The 19,532-nt window shown below is 45.4% G+C and overlaps 1 protein-coding gene and 1 long non-coding RNA gene across 9 annotated transcripts in view; one reads left to right on the top strand and one right to left on the bottom strand.

The window, feature by feature from the left end:
* LOC135289145 (ceramide transfer protein-like) overlaps nt 1-19,532 on the bottom strand; it is a 179,271-nt gene that overhangs the window by 96,317 nt on the left and 63,422 nt on the right. The window lies entirely within an intron of this gene.
* Nucleotides 9,101-19,142, top strand: LOC135289148 (uncharacterized). The gene is made up of 3 exons (XR_010351946.1): nt 9,101-9,369; nt 18,288-18,428; nt 18,890-19,142. It is a non-coding gene; the product is annotated as an uncharacterized LOC135289148 (long non-coding RNA).

The raw sequence follows: 19,532 nt of genomic DNA, 5'->3' as shown, positions 1-19,532 counted from the left end.
TCATCTTCCCACTAAAAACTGAGACAAAGTAGGCATTAAGCACTTCTGCCTTCTCCTCATCTGCAGATACTAAGTTCTCCCTTGTCCAATAAAGAACTAAGGCTGGTCTTACCCTTCCTTCTAGCATTAATGTATTTGTAAAAACATTTTTTATTATCCTTTACAGAAGTCGCCATTCTAAGTTCAAACTGAGCTTTGGCCTCCCTAATTTTTTTCTTGCATGCTCTAGCAGCCCTCTTGAATACTTCCTTAGAGACCTGACCCTCCTTCCAAAGCTGATACATCCTCTTTTTATTCCTGAGTTCCTCCAAAACTTCTTTGCCCAGCCAGGCTGGACGTTTACCCCGTTGACTTATCTTTCGACACACAGGGACAGTCTGTTCCTGTGCCCTCAAGATCTCTGTTTTGCGGCATGCCCACCCTTCATGAACTCCTTTGTTTTTAAGGGCTGCCTCCCAAGGGACGCTCTGAATAAGTCTCCTAAGCAGGCCAAAGTCTGCCCTCCGGAAGTCCAATGCAAGAGTCTTACTAGTGCTCCTCCTGACTTCACCAAATATTGAGAACTCTATTATTTCATGATCACTCTTCCCCAAGCGACCTCCAACCACCACATCTCCCACCAGCCCATCTCTATTTGTAAACAGCAGATCTAACATAGTCCCTCCCCTGGTGGGTTCACCCACCAGCTGCGACAAAAAGTTGTCCCCCCATACACTCTAAGAATTTCCTGGGCTGCCTCTTTACTGCTGTATTAAGTTCCCAGCAGATGTCTGGTAGGTTGAAGTCACCCACAAGAACAAGGGCTGATGATCCTGAAACATTACCTAGCTGCTTATAGAATAAGTCATTTACCTCTTCTTCCTGGTTGGGTGGACGATAACAGACTCCCAGTAGGGTGTCAGCCTTGTTGGCCTTCCCCTTAATTCTTACCCATAGACATTCAACTCCATCTTCCTTAGTTTCAATTTCTACGGCATCAAAAGTCTGCTTAATATAAAGGGCCACCCTTCCACCTCTTCTTCCTTTCCTGTCTCTTCTGAAGAGCTTGTAGCCATCCAGTGCAGCGCTCCAGTCATGTGAGTCATCCCACCATGTTTACGTGATGGCAACTACATCATAGCTCTGCAGCTGCACCATGGCCTCCAGCTCTTCTTGTTTGTTGCCCAAGCTACGTGCATTGGTATACATGCACCTCAGCTGGGCTACTGACTTCACCCCTAACTTAGCCTTGCAACCCTTGGGCCTACTTCCAGAGAGCCCAGCTGCATCCCCTTCCCCCTTCAAACCTAGTTTAAAGCCCTCTCAATGAGGTCTGCCAGTTCATGAGCTAAAAACCTTTTGCCCTTAACAGAGAGATGTACCCCATCTGGTTCCAGCAGAGCAGATGCTGTAAAAGTTTCCCCATGATCAAAGAATCCAAAATTTTGCCGATGACACCAACCCTTAAGCCATTTGTTGATGATGCGGATTCTCCTGTTTCTTTCATCATTTTCCTCTGCCACCAAAGGGACTGAGCAGAACGCTACCTGAGCTCCTGCCCTTTCAACTACCTGACCCAGTACCCTAAAGTCCTTTCTAATTGCCTTGACACTCCTCTTTTCAATCTCATAACTGTAAGCCTGGAGTATCAGCAGTGGATAATAATCAGAGGGCTGAATCAGCCCAGGAAGTCTCTCAGTGATATTTTGTACCCGGGCCCCAGGGAGGCAACAGACCTCCCTGTGGGATGGGTCTGGTCGACAAATGGGGCCCTCAGTTCTCTTCAGAAGGGAATCACCTACTACAATTACCCTTCTTTTCTACTTGATGTTAGAGGTAGTGATTCATCTTACAGATGAATCATAATTGGGGGGCTCACTGGGCAGACAGTTTTCTTCTAAATCATCTAGTTGGGTCTCTAGTTCCAGGACCTCATACCTATTCTGTAGTGGTACCTGACTGGATGATGGGGATGGGGAGGAGATTTTGTTATTACCTCCCCGAATGGGGACCAATTTCCACTCCTCTTCATCCACCAGGTGCCCATCTATTGCCTGCGAGCGGGAGGCATATAAGTCCTCAGTCTCTCGGTCAGAGGCCTCCCTTAAAGATGGAAGGGCTGAACTCCACCAGTCTATTTCCCTTTCACTTTCCCTGATACTCCTTAACCTTTCAACTTCCCCCCTAGGCTCAGCCACCAGTGAAAGGAGGTCGTTCACCTGTTCACACCGCAGGCAGGTCTCCTCCACAACACTCTCTGAAGCCACCGATAAGCTCAAACACTCTGGGCATGGATGGGTCTGTACAGACACATCCTTTTTGGAGGGCTCAACTCGCCCACTTACACTTATACCAGCCACAGTTTTTTACCGTGTAGAAACCATTACTAACAGACACCTCAAACACAACCAGGCAGCAGAAAAAAACAACACAGAGGACTCCTTACCAGCAAGAAAGTTGGCAACCCTGCCTGTTTGCCCTGCCTGCGCGAACTGCTGCGCAAACTGCCTTGTATACGCCCCAGAGACTCACCACACCCCTGTTTGCCTGCTCCGGGTTGCCGCGCTCCCCAGAGACCTCTTATAATCAGCCACTCAACAGCAACTCAGGTAGCTCCACCCCTTGCTCCTCACTGACTCACAATGGCCTCTCTTTCAAACCAAGATACAAGTGAAGACCAGTGATGAGTGGTATTCCTCAAGGAACTGGTGATGGTTAACATCTTTGTCAGTTGCATGAACAGTGGGATAGAGTGCACCCTCAGCAAGTTCACTGACAACACCAAGCTGTTTGGTGCAATTGACACAACAGAAGGAAGGGATGCCATTCAGAGGGACCTTGACATGTTTTGAGAGATGGTCCCATGTTTTGATTTGGCCCAGCCTGGTGTTTGGTAGCGGGGAAGGGCCACAGAAGTGGCTTCTGTGAGAATCTGCTAGAAGCTTCCACCATGTCTGGCAGAACCAATCTCTGATGTCTCTGAAGATGGATATGCTGCTGGCCCAATTAGAGAGGTTGGTAACACCTCTGTGATGACATATTTAAGAAGAAAATCAAAACAGCGCAAGCACAGTTTTTTTCAAGGGTGGTGAGGAGCCGGTGCTGGAGGCCATCCTGGTACAGTCTGCGGTGATGTGCTGCGGCCGCCGCCATCTCAGCATGGCCCACAGAGAGCCTTGCTTGCCTGGCTGCTCCTAGCCAGCCACACTTGCCCTACATGAAGAAAGGCATTAAATAGTGCCAGCACGGTGGAGGACACCACTGCCTGCTCAGTGGTGGCAGGGCCACATGGCCAGCGGCGAAAACATGGCAAGTGACTCTCCAGCACAGAACCTAGACAAGATCAGCCTTCCTGTAGGAATCTTTGAATTGATGGAACTTGTTGGCAATGGTACCTATGAGCAGCAGTTTTTCTTCTAGTCAGAGGAGGAAGTGAGGACATGTGAGGGAAAGCAACATGATGGCATCGAGGTCAGTAGAAAAAAGAGGGAGGGGAGGGGGAGGAGGTGCTCCCATGTTGGAGCTGAGATTCCTCTGCAAGCCATGGTGAAGGACCATGATGAAACAAACTGACCCCCTGCAACCCATAAAGTCAATGGGAGATGCAGAGATCCACTTACAGCCCATGGTTAAAGTGCTCACGCCAGAGCAGGTGAATGCCAGAGAAAGCTGTGATTCAGTGGGAGACCTGAAGAGAGAGAGAGGGCCCCTGCTTCCAAACTAGAGCAGCCTATACTTAAAAGACTGCACCCTGTGGATGAGTGACCCATACCACAGCAGTTTTGGGAAGACTGCCCATGGGAGGGACCCCACGACAGCAGAGAAAAGACTCCTCTCCCTGAGCGAACAGAAGATCTCAAGTGGCGAACTGACCAAAACCCCCATGCTCTGTCTTCCTGCACTGTGAGTGGGAAAGAGGGGAGGGGCTGGGGGGTAAAAAGGTGTTTTAAGGGCTTATTTTACTTCTCATTATCCTCTGACTCTGTTAATAATAAATTTACTTTATACCTTTAAATTGTAACCTGTTTTGCCCTTAGAGCATTTTTCTCCCAGTCCTTAACTCATGAGCCCTTCATTAATTCTTTTTCCCTCTCTTCTGCCCAACTATAGCAGAAAAGGGTGAGCAAACAACTTTTGTGGGTGCCTGGCACTTGGCCAGTATCAAAGCATGATGGCACATTCATGCTAATCTCATCAAGTTCAACAAAGCCAAGTGCAAGGACCTACATCTGAGTCAGGGCGATCCCCATCAGAAATACAGGCTAGGTGAAGAATAGATTGAGAGCAGCCCTAAGGAAAAGGACTTGGGGGTGCTGGTGGACAAGAAGCTTGACATGACACAGCAATGTGAACTTGCAGCCCAGAAAGCAAATTGTGTCCTGGGCTGCATCAAATGCAGTGTGACCAGCAGGTCATGGGAGGCAATTCTGCTCCTCTACTCTGCTTTCATGAGACCCCACCTGGAGTACTGTGTCCAGCTCTGGGGCCCCCAACATAAGAAGGCCATAGACCTATTGGAGCAAGTCCAGAGGAGATAAAGATGATTAGAGGGTTGGTGCACCTTCCCTATTAGGAGAGGCTGAGAAAGTTGGGGCTGTTTAGCCTAGAGAAGAAAATGCTCCAGGAAGACCTTAAAGCAGCCTTCCAGTACCTAAGGGGAGCCAGAAAATTGAAGAGGGACTTTTTACAAGGGTGTGTAGTGACAAGACAAGAGGGAATGGCTTTAAACTTAGAGGTGTCTTGGGTAACCCAAAATGTTTCTGTATTCCATATGTATCTGTGCCCAAAATTGTTGCTATCTTTTTAAGACCCAGCACCATGGCCAGAAACAAGGCTGGGGGGTTGCCAGGGTCCCTTTAAAAAGTCAGAGCCCCCAAGCTGAGTTCTCTTTTGCCTGGTGGCTTTTTCTCAAGGCAGAGGCTATGCTTCATCAGAGGTTGTTTTGGGAAGGTTTTTCTGGGCTCGCAACAGTAGCAACTAGAAAAGCTGCATTTTGCAATCAGAAACTGTTTTGGAAGGAATTTTGCAACATCTGTCAGGAGAGTGAAGCTTGAGCCGGTCGGGGACAGGCCATCACACTTCCCTGATGAGAGACAGTTTGTCTCTGCATGCCCCCGCAACACACCAGTGTCCCAGAAACAGCAGCACCAATATCTGCAGAATTCATCAGGTGGCAGGAAGAAGCAGAGAGCAGCAGTACTGACATCACACACATTGGCAATCCTCATCTGTCACTAGAAGTTCTTCATAAGCTCCTACCTTCCCAGGAGGGTTTTTTGTTTGCCATCATTTCCCTTTGTCTCCCAGACAGCATGGTTGCCTTCAAAGAGCACCATATTGGATGGGGGGGGGGGGGGGAAAGCAGTTGCCATTTCCCCTTTGTCTTTCAAGCCACAAGGTTGGCTGTGGGCCCACCATCTTGGGAAAGGGAGGGGTACTCTGGCAATTTTGTTTTTCTCTTTGTTTCCATGGAGTTAATGAGATTTAGCAATTTTGTATCTAGTCATTATTTACTATTATTTTTTGCCTCTTGCTGTTTTGCTTGTTAGTAAACTGCTATTTTTTCACTTCTATCTACTCATATTTAGTTTCCCCTTATTGGTGGAAAAGGATTGGTTAAAACTATAATGGGAGGCAACTCATTCCACAGTGCCCACCTCTTAAATTGTCTTAAACCAAGACAATGGGTAGATTTAGATAAGATAATAGGAAGAAATTCTTGTCTGTGAGAGTGGTCAGACACTAGAACAAGAAATTGTGTATGCCCTATCCCTGGAAGTGTTCAAGGTCAGGTTGGATGAGGTTTTAGCAACCTCGTCTAGTGGAAAATGTCCCTGTGTATGGCAGGGGGGCTGGAACTAGATGATCTTGAAGGTCCCTTCCAACCCAAACTATTCAATTATGACTCTATGATGAATACACTCAAATCTGCATGCTTGATCTTCGTCTGCTTCCCCTGTGCTGCTGGCTGCCCTAAGTAACTGAATGTACTTTTTGCCCTATTTAGTGGGTTGATGATGTTTAAATGTCAGCCACCCACGAAAGCCTCTCTATCACTCCCCTCCAAGGGTGGACAGGGGAAAGAAAATATAACAAAGAGTTCATTAGTTAGGGACTGAGAGAGTTCACTCACCAAATACCTCCATGGTCAAAACAGGCTCCACTTAGAGATATTAACTGAATTTATTGCTAACTAAATCAGAGCAGGATAATGACAAGTAAAATAAAACCTTACAAACACCTCCCCCTCACCCCTCCCTTATTCCAAGCTCTACCTTCTACCCCAGAAGTGCAAGGAGACAGGGAATGGGGGCTGTGGTCAGTTCATCACACATTGTTTTTCCCACAGCTCAGGGAGAGTTGTTCCCCTGCTCCAGCACAGGGTGTCTCTCACAAGAGATAGTTCTCCATGAACTTCTTCAACCTGAGTCCATCTGATGAGCAACAGTTCTCTGCAAACTGCTGAAGTACTAAGGCTTGAAAAAAAGGCCATGAGCCAAAGTTGACCTCTAGATGAACCTTCCAACAAAATGCTATATATACATTTGCTCATTAACAAAGTATTATTTGCAATATAATTATCTGCTCATTGGCAAAACATGTATTTACCTTTCCATATTTAGAAACTAGACAAGGCCACATGTGGCCTTGTTTGGGGGTATATGATCAAAGACAATTCCCTTGGTTCCTCCTTGAGCCCTGGCCAGGCTTTGAGAGAAACCCAACAGGAGAATGAAACCAGATGTTCCTGCACTAAAAGTAATGCTAGCTTGTTTATTCAACAGTATAAAAATGGGACCCTCTCACAGCAAAGTTGAAAGCCTCGTTGCCTGTAGGTAGACACACCTGCACAATTTCCCAGTAACCAGGAATGGTACTCCAGTCCTTCCCTGTGACAGTGGCTTCCCCAGCTTGTGTGGACTTGGATAAAGGGGTAAAGTGTTAGGGTAATTGGTGATGTATCATACTTAATCACTATAGGCATTCTTTTGTAGTAATGATTAGGTGCATTGCTTAGCTTATCCTTTTGTGGTTCTTTGCAGTTTTACATTATAATAAATTACACTTATTCCTTAAGTGGGTGTCTCTGTCTTTGGTGGTGATCCTGCCTAACATCAAAATAACTGCTGCAACTGAGTCCATCCCATGGGCAATAGTCCTCCCCAAACTGCTGCAGCATGGGTCACAGTCTTCCATGGGGTGCAGTCCTTAAAGGACAGGCTGCTTCAGTATGGGGTCCTCTCTCCACAGGCCTCCCAAAGGGTCACAGCCTCTTCTCAGGCATCCACACGCTCCAGCGTGGGTCTCTTCCATGGGCTGTGGGTGGTTCTCTGAAACCCTGAGGTGTTGGGTTAACAGGTGTTAGTGTAAGGAAAGAGTTAAACAGAGAAAGACAGCAGCAGTGCCAGCAGCACCAGCAGCAGGTCTCTGACACAGAGTATACCTGAGACAGAACTGAACGAATGAGCTTCTACTTCTCTGTCAACATAGACACACAGTCTTCACACTCCTTTACCATGGCTTTGGAGAGAACAATAGAAAACGTCAAGAGGACAGATTTATTGTAGGACTGTGATCACGTCTGTAAGCTGTAACCAAAAAAAAGCTCTTAGGAGTAAATATATATACATATATATAGTGATACTACTGAATAAGCTTTAGATTCACTCTCTCTCTGCTGGTGGGTCTCATCTCTTCATGTATCACACTGTGATCCTCCATGAGCTGCAGGGGGACAGCCTGTTTCACCATGGTCTTCACCTCAGGCTGCAGAGGAATCCCAGCTCTGGCACCTGGAGCACCTCTTCCCCCTTCTTCTCCACTGACCTTGTTGTCTGCAGTGTTGTTCCTCTCACATATTCTCATCCTGCTCTTCTCTGGCTGCAATTGCAACTGTGCAATAACTTTTTTTTTCTTTCTTCTTAAATATGTTATCACAGATGCATGACCACCATTTCTAATTGTCCCAGCCTTGGCCAGCAGCAAGTTCATCTTTGGAGCTAGAAGAGATTGGCTCTGCCAGACATGGAGGAAGCTTCTGACAGCTCCTCACAAAAGCCACCCCTGTAGCCCCACCCCCCCCACCCCCCCCCCCCACCCCCCGCTACCAAAGCTTGGTCATGCTAACCAAATACACCTTATTATTTTTCTAAGCCCAGCTTATCCATATCACAAGAGTCACATGGAGAAAGGCTTCAGCTGTGTCTCTTTCCAGGATGTTTGACCATGCCTTTCCTTGGGTGTAAAGCACTGAAACAGGTTGCCCAGGAAAGTGGTTAAGTCACCATCCCTGGAAGTATTTAAAATACACATAGATGTGGCGCTTAAGGACATGGTTTAGTGGTTGTTGTGATTTAAAATGAGATGGAAATTAAACTCCAAGCAGCTACTTTTCCTTCCCTCCATGCACATCCCTGCCCCATACAGAACAAGTTATATTTCTTTAAAAAGGAGTCTATGCAGCAGTGGGAGAAGATGTTGGAAAATTCTTTTAGAGCAAAGAATAATAAGAGAAGTACATTATGACCTGACCACATATTTGAGATACTCTCAAGGAGAAAAGATTCATTAGAAGATCTGGAACCATATCCAAAAAAGTCCAAAGAAATAATTAGCATATATGCATGCATTCAGGAAATATAATTAATATGTAATAGAAATACAGTGAATATCTATTAGGTTCATGAATATAAGCTAGTCTGTTAGGCTTCAGGGGGTGCATGTTAGATGGAGAGATCCACCATGTACTCAGGCTAAATAATGTCAGCTTTCTAACCCAACAAATCAGTTTAAGAGTTTTTCTTGGCTTTTGGTGACACCCACTCTGGTGAGAGAAGGACAAAAAGCAGGGATTATGTGTTGAAATAATAGTTTACTAGAAAAAAACAGCAATGAGAATGATATCAAGAGTTAATTCAATTTTTACTTTGTGAAACTTTTAGCAGAGAAACAAAGCCTTGGAAAGCTGCTTTCAGCAAGGACAGTTGGAAGATAAGAAGACACCTGGCCCAAGAATGCAGTGATAGACAAAACAAAGGACTGAATCTCTGGGAACTTAGGGTGGGAATTTATGGTAACGGGTAAATGGTACTATGCATGTAGCCACTGTATATAAGTAACTGTCTTGTAGAATCACATGTCCATGTTAGGTTAGAATCTCCTGCATGCACCTCAAGCCTGAATAAATGATGCCCTCTAACAAAATTTTAGTATTGGAGAGTTTGACTCCTATATTTTGGACATTGGTAACAGTAATTTGGCAACCCAGATGGGACTTCAGCCTTGAGCCCTGGAGGGTCTGTGGCCAATAGATCTCCAGCTAGCTCTGAGGGATTCTTGGGGAGAGCTTTGACTTCTGATCATCTCCTGGGGCTCAGGGACAATCCCTGGGTGAGTAAAGGAATCATTTCAATTATTTTGGGGTTATTTGTCAAGGGGTATATTTGAGTTACTGAAAAGGGGGGTTTGAAGCCCAAGAACAGAGGAGTAAGGAGTTCACAGGTAACCTGGGTTACATAGACCCTGAATAAGCTTACCAAAAATGAGGGGACAGGGAGGGGTTTCAAGTTTTCCCTCCCCCTTGGGAGTTTCTCCCCTTCTGTGTATAAGGGGTTCTAGTCCCCTGGAAAAAGAAAAGGGAATAGGTGTTTGAGCCCCCTGGCAATATTACAGGTTTTCTCCGAGAGGTATAATCAGACTAAGGCTGTAGTTTTGCTGTCTCATGGTGGCGTCACTATCTTGATTTGGGTGGAGGACGAGGAAACAAAACCCAGGCTCAGTTTTCAAGTGGAGCTCAGCTCCGGCCTTGGCTGGAGAGTAATGAAGTCTGTTTAATTGCTTTGTAGTCCTTGCATTTTTCTTGAACTCTGTTTGTGTATGATAGTGGTGTGTGGTGATTTGAGTTTTCTGGCATATAAAGCAGGGATGCCCATGGTATAAAAATATCTTTGCTAAAAGAGTGTTCAAGAGTGAGTGAATTTGCTGAGGCTTTCGAGTATTATTGCATATTTGGTTGGACTTCTGAGTATTTGGTGTTGGTGGGTGAGATTACATTTGTGGTCTTAGAACGCCCTCTTGTGTCGGTTTTAGTGATTGCAGGTCTGGCAATCCCCTTCTCCCACCCATACTTGTAATTATTGAATATATAGAAGCAGGTTCTCCTAAAAAAAAAAAAAGAGTGGGGGATAATATCCTAAATTCTCCATTGAAATGTATATTGAACCACTGGAAAAAGATAGCAGGAGAGCCACTAAGTAAACCTGCACCAAACCAATATTTTAATCACTCGTGGCCCTTATATGAGCTTGAAGAACAAGCTAAATGGCCAAATGTACCTTAAAGTACACTACCATTCTACAGTTGATATTTTGTAGAAAGGGGGGAAAATGGAATGAGGCACATTATGTAGATTTTTTCTTTAAGTTGAGAAAGCACCCAGAATGTCAAAAGGGACATTTACATGTAGAGTGAGAATCCTTCATGTTATCGTTAGAAAAGGCAAAGGATAGGAGATTGAAGCGATGATGTTTCTCTTGTAGTATCAGGCACGGCTATCTATAATGCACTAGTTGATGGGAGGATGATGTAGAGATAATGGTGGCACCAGATGTGGAAGATAGGGAGATAGAAGATTTGTCTATGTCTGAGACTTGGGGAGTGCACAGAGGGGGTGGGCAGTTGGAAAAGAAACAGGAATTATTTTCAAGCCAAGTGGCAGGGTGGACCCAGGGTAGACTGGAAGCAAGAAGGCAGGAAGGGGATAAGCAAGAAGTGTGTGGACCAGAAGGTGGCAAGTCAGAAAGTGGTGAACAGGAAGTGAGTAGACCAGAAGGTGGTAAGTTGGAGAGGGGTAAACAGCAAGTAGGTGAGAAGGGGTGAACAGGAGGTGATAATACTGCTCCAAGAGTGGGAATTTGCTGCCCAGTGGTAGTGAAGGTACATTTCTCTCAAATGGATCCTGAGGCATGGGCAAAATGGGCAGGCCCCTAAAAGGTAGACCCAGAGAATGTAGAAAAAGCATTTGAAACCATTCTCAAAACCCAGAATCCTGATTGGACAAACATTCAGGTCCTGGTAGATAATTAATTTGATTCCACAGAAAAGGAGATGTTGCTCTGGGTTGCTAAAAAAGGAGGTGGAAAGGATAATTATGGAAGGCAGGTTGCCAGGAAAGGTGACAGCATTTTCCATCCCATGACCCCTGCTGGGACCCCAGCACAGGAATGGAAAGAGCTGCCCTGATATGATATCAGAATTGGATATTAATTGTCTTTAAACATGCAATGCCAAAGGCAATCAATTGGTCTAAACTTTATGAGGTGAGCCAAGGACCACTGAAAACGGTGGGAATTTGCAGAATGCCAAAGCGTAGCTGCCAGGAGACACGCTAATATCAACCTCGAAAAGCCAGAAGAAGCTGTACAGCGGACTTCTGTATTTATAGGGAACTCAGCCCCAGATATTAGAAAAAAGTTACAGAAACTTAAGGAGACTTAAGGAAACTTTTCAGAGTATCCTGAACAACTTTTAATAATAGGGGAGAGGAGGAAATTAATAGAATTAAGGACATGGAAAAATAAAAAGAGGAGAGAGAAAGACAGAAAAGGAAAGAGAGAAGAAAGAAAGACAACGAGAGAAGGAAAGAGAGGAGAAAAAAAGAAAACAGAAGCTGGAAAGGGAGGAGAGAAAGATGTGGAGATTCAGTGTTGATAGCAGAACTGCAGAAGATGCCATCCAACTGCAGAGCAGGGAAAGGCCCTGATCCAGAAGGGTTATGGCCAAATCAATGCGCATATTGTAAAAAGTTTTGGGAACTGGAGAAGGGACTGTCCCCAGAGGCTGAGGAGGGTGAGAGAGCTACCCCTACAGTAAGACTGATGGGAACTGGAGATGGAAACCCCAGATGAACACTTGGTTAGCATAGAGTTGGGGAAAGAAAAAATTTACTTTTTAATAGACACTGAGGCTACTTATTCAGTATTAAATACAAACCAGGGAAATTTAAGCCAAGAAACTGTAAACTATGTTGGTGCAACAGGGAAATTGGAAAAACATTCTTTAATACCATTAATTTAAAATTTGGCAAGCAATGGATAACACACCAATTCTTATATATGGCGGAGTGTCCAATTTATCTTTTGGGAAGAGATCTGTTAAGTAAATTGGAAGCTAAGATTACATTTAAAAATGGGGACATACAATTATTGGTACCTGACACTAAAGCCGCCGAGGCAAGAACTTTGATATTGAAGGTAATACCGGAAGCAGACAACTCTGAAGGAATACCAGAAGCAGTAGAAAATGCAGTAACTCCCTTGGTTTGGGCCAGTAGAACTCCAGGATGTTCCTGACAAGCTCAGCCTATAAGCATTGTCCTAAAACCTGGATCAAAACTGGTAAGGCAGAAAAAACATCCTTTAAAATTAGGAGCTAGAAGGGGAGTCGAGTCTAATAGAGAGTTTCAGAGTTTGGATTATTGATTGAATGTGAATCAGAATATAACACTCCCATTTTGCCAGTTACAAAGCCTGGGACAGACAAATATACACTAATACAAGATTTATGAGCAATCAATCAACTAGTTTAAGATAAACATCCTGTTGTAGCCAATCCTTATACCCTGTTAACAGCCCTTACAGAATATCAATTGTCTTGGGGTGACTGTATGATCCTCTATCCCTGATCATCTGTTCCATGCCCAGACATGAGTCCAGTACCTTTAAGTTAGGTCCGGCGGGGGGGAGAAGCTGTGGAATTCTTTTGGTGGCCTGTGTTCAAAACACAGAAAACTCCTTAGATTTTTTTTCCCTGGATCCTAGCTCTCTCGGCTCTGTTCTCCAGAGAGAGGAGAGTTTTCTTTGTTTTTTAGCTAGGTTTTTTTTTTTAGTTAGGTGAAGCAAAAAGTTTTTTCCTTGGACTGTGGCTTCTTCTTCTTTTGGAACTGTTCACCTTTGCTCTGGTCCAGAAAACCAGGCTACCACCGGGAGGCCCCATGCCACAGCCTGGAGGGGCCTGGGACGCCACACCCCAGCTCCAGAGAGAGCTGAGCCACACCTACAGAAAGGACTCTGAATCTACCAGTTTTCCTCCACAACAAGGTTTATTATCTAACTGTCATGGTTTGACCCTGGCACAGTGCCAGGGCCCCCATGAAAGGTGTATTTCCAAAATGGTTACTGTGAGATGTGACCCGGGAACAGAACAAAGCAGGCTCCCATTCGGGGATGGAGGGAAAAACACAACACTTTATTCATTACAATATCTAAAAAGGAACACATACAAAGCTAAGAATGAAAACCTTCCAAATACATTCCTCCTCCCCCCTCCCTTTTCTCCACAGATTCACCACCCCTCAAATAATCAACTCTCAAATCCATCAGGGAGAGAGGAGTCCTCCCTTGCATGATAGGCTTCCCCCGGAAGCACAATTAAAACCTCCTGTGCTTCCGTGTCACCCATGGCCCCACCCAGAGAACATCGGCCCTCGTGACTTCTCCCCCCCCCCCCCCCCCCCAATGTCCAATGCTCTCACCACTGGACACGGGCTAGGACTGCTTTTAGGGCTTCCCGTTTAAAGATGCTCCACCCACTTCCAGAAGCAGCAGTCTCTCAACTTTGGGACACCAATCCCCCCCAAATTTCACCCCCTGGGACGAGGGGCCTCGTGAACAGAGATCTCAAACCCTCTCTGAAGACAGAGGGCATCTCACACCCTCCTCAGCTGTCTCTGTTCACGCCGCTGCTTCAGTCTTGACTCCAAGGTGTTGCCTCCCCCTAAATACAGTCTCTGGGTCACAGGGGAAAAAACACGGGTCTGTCCATGGCTATACAAGAAAGAGTCCAGCCCAAGGCCACTCCAACATCTCTTCCCACCTAGGATTCTTCTCTCCTCTTCCAGCTTTCCTCACGCTTGCCCATTTCATCTCTCATCTCTCTCTCCTCATTCTGATTCAGAAGGATTCAGTATTTGTAAGGTTTCCATTATTCTACAAAGGGGTTAAAATCTTCCCTTCTGTCTGCCCAGGACTCCCACAGCTGCCGGGCACCTTCTCTTGCCGCATCCCCGCTTCTGGCCAGCTGAGCTGCCAGCACAGTCTCTATTGCTCTCTCCGGGGGGGGCTGCCCAGACATCCCAAGTCTCTTCCACCCCTGCACGGTCTCCTCCACCCCTGCACCTTTTGGGGTTCCGGCCTCCTCTCCACAGCCCGCATGGCCTCCCCCTCCCCCACCCAGACGCAGCTGGGCAGGGGAGAGGTCCAGACTCCACTCACCAACGCCCAAAGAGGAAGCTCTCTGGGAATCCTCTGCTTTTAACCCCTGTGTGTTCTCAGAGGTGTATCCAGATCCTCAGTGGCCACACCAGATGCCAACTTCAAATCTGGCCACTGATTGGTCTGACCTAGACTTTTCCAGAAACACACTTCCAGGCCAAACCACGACACTAACATTATTAATTTTTTTTTTCCCTTTGCCTGCAGGCACCCTGCTTGTTAAATAAATAGAGTTTTTTTCACTTTCCTCCAGAGATTCTTTTTAAAAACTGGGTGGTGGAGGGGTTGCTGAAATGTGCCTTCTATTAGAGGACATGTTCATTTCTGGACGTTTCCTCCCAATTTGTCTCAAACCAAGACACAATGGTTTACAGTGAGAGACTTGAAGGATGTCTTCTTATGCATATGTCTCGATAATCAAAGTCAGAGGATTTTTGCTTTTGAATGGGAAAATCCCTAAACTGTCTGGAAGACAGTTTACCTGAACTGTATTACCACAATGATTTAAAAGTAGTCCAACCATTTTTGGGAATAAACCGGCAAAGCACTTAGAGATCTGGAAGAAAGAGAACCCTGAAGGGGTAGTCCTACAATATGTTGATGACGTCTTAACTAGCAACGGAAACTAAGGAAAAGTGCATGGAACTATCAGCCTTCTAAATTTCCCAGGCCAAGGAGGATACAAAGTATCTCAGGAAAAAGGCTCAAATCATGAAGCAGCAGGCTACCTACCTATAATTTGAAAAATTCCCAGGATGGTAGAAATTTGGAACAGACAAAAAAGTTGCCATCTGCCAGGTACCCCAATCTGTGACTGCCTGAGATTTGAGAGCATTCTTAAGCATGGGGGGACTGGGGGGGGGGGGGGGGGTGGGAGGGAGGAGGATGTGTGCATGTGTGTGTGTGTGCGTGTGTGTGCAGATTGCGGGTATCGAACTATGGACTTTTAGTTAAATCGTTGGCTGAACTTTTAAAGGAAGCCCCAAAAGGACCTTTAATTTGGACTCCTGAGAGTGAATATGGGTTCCGTAACTTGAAGATAGCCCTGATATCTGCACTCGCCTTAGGGCTTCCAGACTGTCCTGGTTCAGGGCAAATTTGGGAGAGAACCCCCAAAGGGGCTCCTCTAGAAAAGCAGATTTAATTGGCCCCTCCCCCCAACCCGTTCGGGAGAAAATATCTCCTTGGAGAAAAGTGGAAAGAAACCTGTTTATTAAACAATAAAACCCTAACAATATTAAATAAAACCTCTTGCTGCTCCAAAAAAGAGATGACAAACTCAGAAAAGTCCCCTCCCCAGGTTGCAGCTTGACTCACTCAGTGTCTTATCAGTCCCTCCAGTGCTGGAAATGCCACGGCCCAGGCCCAGCCTGGTGGGCCACAGGTGGAGCTGCCAGTGCTCTTCTGGTTGTTCAGTCCAGAGCAGGTTTGAACAGGTCCAAGAAAAAGAAAAACCACAGTCCAGGGAACTTCTTTGCCTCAGCTAGCTAAAACTAACTAAAAATAAAGAAGAGCTCTTTCCTGATGTCTGTCTATCCGCAGACAACAACAGTCCAGGAGGAGGAATGTGGAGGAGTGAGTGTAGTGTCTGAAAACAAACTGCACACTTCTTCCCTCCCCCCTTCACTCTCTGGAACAAGTCTTAAAGGTGTAAAACTTATTATCCAGTATAAACAGATCAAGACGATTGAGGATAAAATCATCATATAGTCAACCCAGGACACAGACTTAACTAAACCCTTTGAGCTTTCTGTGCAGGAATGACAGCACCTCACTGTTGGAGTTCTGGCTTAGAAAGTAGGAGACTTCAAGAGGCCTGCAGGGTCCTTTTTTAAAAACTAGACAGTGATACCCAGGGATGGCCCAGATGCCAGTGGGCTGTAGCAGCAACTGTTCTCCTGTCCTGGTTTAAAGAACAGGTGTCTGCCCAGAAAGGCAGGAACCTCCCTTGGAAATGGAAAATATAACCCCCTTCCCTCCAAATTATTATAACTCCAAAATTATGGGGCTTTCAGGCAAAGATATGGGAAAAGAAGTAACAGTTCTTCACTAGTCTATATATATATAAAAGAGGGCGAACAAACAACCACAATGGCAGCAATAGCATACAAAACCAGAAACCCAACAACAGGCTTTTCTTGGCTGTCAAGCACTTTCCACTTTGGTGTAGTTACAGGCACAGCTGGCAGGGGCGCTGTTGGCTCCAAGCCAGGCAATGCAGGTGCTATGATTTACCTGCAGCTGCAGGGGGCGCTGTGGTGCAAGCTCAGATGCCTGGCTCCACGTGGGTAATAGCAGGTGCACTGGTGGGAGAGATAGAAAAGGGGCTTCCTTTACAAACCCACAGGGACAGCCCATCTCAGTGCCCCTCTGGATGACAAAAAGGGCTATAGCAGCAACCTTGGAGCAGCTGGAACAGCAGAGACAGGCACACCCCAGCTGGCAAACAAAATGTAACAGAAACCTCTGCAGTCTTAGCAGGAGCTGCAGGAGTCAGGCAGACACGGGGTGTTGGGTTAGAGTGTAGCGAAAACTATGCTTTAAATTTTAGCTTTCATATGTTTAGATTCTGTACGGCCTTAGTGTGTGACTCTGAACTTCATATAAAGTGTCAGTAAGTTCTCTTCACAGTTTAGTTAGACAAAACAATCCTTTTCTAGCCCAAGAACCAAGGACAGTGATTACAGCCTCAGGCCCAAAAGCATAAACTATGGTGAATTGAAGAGAGCAAACCGGGAGCATGTGACTTCCTAACCTGAAGCTGTAATTGGACAATTAACCTCAATATGTAAATGGACCAAAACTTTTAAAAGTGTGAAGACTCGGGTCCAGGAGTCCATCTTGCATCCATTTTGGGTCCATCTTGGGTGCAGCCACAGCTGGGCTCCTGTATTGCCCAAGGTGTATCCTTTAAAGGCCTTTTAATAAATACCTACTTTATTCCTTTAACTCTGTCTAGTGTCTGTTCCAGCTCAACCTCTCTGGGCATCAAAAAAAAACCCAAGGCGGCAGCAGAAAACACTGGGCTTGGGCAGCGGCAGCCAGGCTTCTCCATAGCAGCTGCCCCACACAGCCAGGGTGACACATCCCTCTGGGAAGGGGGTTGGGGTGCTGGGTTTTTTCCTCTTAGGCCCCCCAGTAGATGGTGAGGGTCTTTCCTAGTCAGATCAGGTGTTAATGAGATCCCAGTTCACTGGCTGCTCTTATGAACAGAGGCTCACCCACAGTAAAGAAGAAGCAGTGCCAGTCTGGACTCTGTCGCAGCAGCAAATTCTTCCCGTGGTAGCCACAACTCGACCATTCCACTCCAATCCGGACAGCAAGAATCGAGCCCAACCCCTCACCCCCCCAGCCAAAATGTCTCGGTATCTCTGCCCTTTCTAAGAGAATGCCCCATAGCTACAAGAGTGCAAACAACTGCACCCCTCCTCCCACCTTGGCTACTTTTTTTGTCTTTTAAGTACCGGTCTTTATCATCTGTTAGCAACAAATGTGACAAAACTCCTTGGGAGAAAGAAAAAAAAAGGAAAAGTCCTAACCTCCAACATCTCCTTATCCAAGTACTGCCAAACTGATTTTGCTTCTATATATTCCTTATATATATTTGTAGCTCTGTAGCCCATTATCATGTAGCTATATAGATTCATAGCTAGTATTTTCTTATCCTGTTAGACAGAAAGAAAAATTGCATTCCTAAGACCCTATCCTAATCTTCTGAGAAGCAATGTCAAATCATTCTCCCAAGACACTTTCTCATAAACAAAGTAGAGCTATTAGCAAAATGAGGGCTTCAGAAGAGGGTCGAACCAAGAGGGGGACTTAGCTTATCATCTGTGTTTTTAATTGGAGATTGTTGTCAATTATGCTTATTTGCGAAACTTATAAAACTGTACTTGCCCTATGTCACGTTGTCATGTGTGTGCTATAAATGGGTAATGCAATGATTTGGTCTCACAATTTAGAGACTAATATTATGTGTATGTTAAGAGAAGTTTTATAGATGTATAGTTATGTTACTTTTGTGTTTTCTCCCCATAGTCCTCTTTCTCTTCCCCCCTGTATTGTTGTCACTAGTTGGGGCATATGAGGGAAGGCAGGCTTGTTACTAGGAGGCTCGGCATGGCAACACCTAATCTCCAATCAAGATGTAAGAAAGTAATCTCCACCAATGGGTGGCAGGTAAGGAGTTGACTGACAAGATTTTGGAAGGGGCCAAGGGTATAAAAAGCAGAGCATCCATTTTGTAGACGAGCACATGGCGGTTTACTTCCATGCTCCCAGCACTGTAATTTTTCATTATTCAGTCCTTTGCTGTATTTTGTAATGGTTTAATAAACCTTTGAAATTTTAAAAAGTGAGCGTAGATTATCACATGTGCATCTTTGGCACATTTTTGGTATGTATTTTGGCATATTGTGTGTGATAGAACACGGCGTGTTTTGTTCACTAAGGGATTAAAGTAAGATATGAGGAAACAGACTTCCAGCACTTGATAAAACCCGGGACTAAAGTAAGATAACAAGAAACAGACTTCCAGCTCTTGATAAAACCCGGGACTAAAGTAAGATAACAGGAAACAGACTTTCAGCACTTTATAAAACCCACATTGTCCAAAATGCTCTTGCATAACAACTTTTAAGTTTCAGAGAGACAAGCACTGGTACTAAATAAGGAAAGGGTCGCCCAGAGGAAATCTGAAAGACTACCGGCCTTTATCTAGAGACCACCGGGAGGCAGGATACGACCACCTAGCAACAGAAGAACACATACGCAGAGTACAACTTAAAGGACACGTCGGCAGGAAACGATACAGCATAAAAACCGACTGGAACTGACTGTGGTCGTGGCAGTTGGCGGAGCGCAGACTCTCCTGCCGCCCAGCACTGATTTGCTTATGCCTTGCTTGCTGTAATCAATAAATTCTTATTTGATTATACCAATAAGGCGTGTCCCTATTTATCACATTGTGCACCTGGGTAGACCCTTCCTAAAGGTAAACACATTTTATTACCTAACCATGTCTGGCTCATGAATTTAGGGGCCAAAAAGGCAACAGCTTCTTGGTGACTCCACCAGGACAAGAAGGACTTCTGAATACAGCTTCTTGGATCTAGTTAACATCCCACTTCCCTATTCTGCCAGCATTTTAAAAGAGGGGCTTTTTTAATCAATCTGAGAAACTTTGGGAGTTCCAGAATCTGGCGCAGAAGTAATGGCGACTTATAGGCAATAAAGGTGGTATTTTGTTGCTAGCAGGTGTGAGTTTTGCATTTTGAGATCTCC

This window comes from Passer domesticus, chromosome W, assembly GCF_036417665.1.
Source record: "Passer domesticus isolate bPasDom1 chromosome W, bPasDom1.hap1, whole genome shotgun sequence".
In the NCBI taxonomy this organism is placed as follows: Eukaryota; Metazoa; Chordata; class Aves; order Passeriformes; family Passeridae; genus Passer; species Passer domesticus.
Note: the sequence above shows the minus strand (reverse complement) of the source record. Positions and strands in the feature narration are given on the sequence as shown.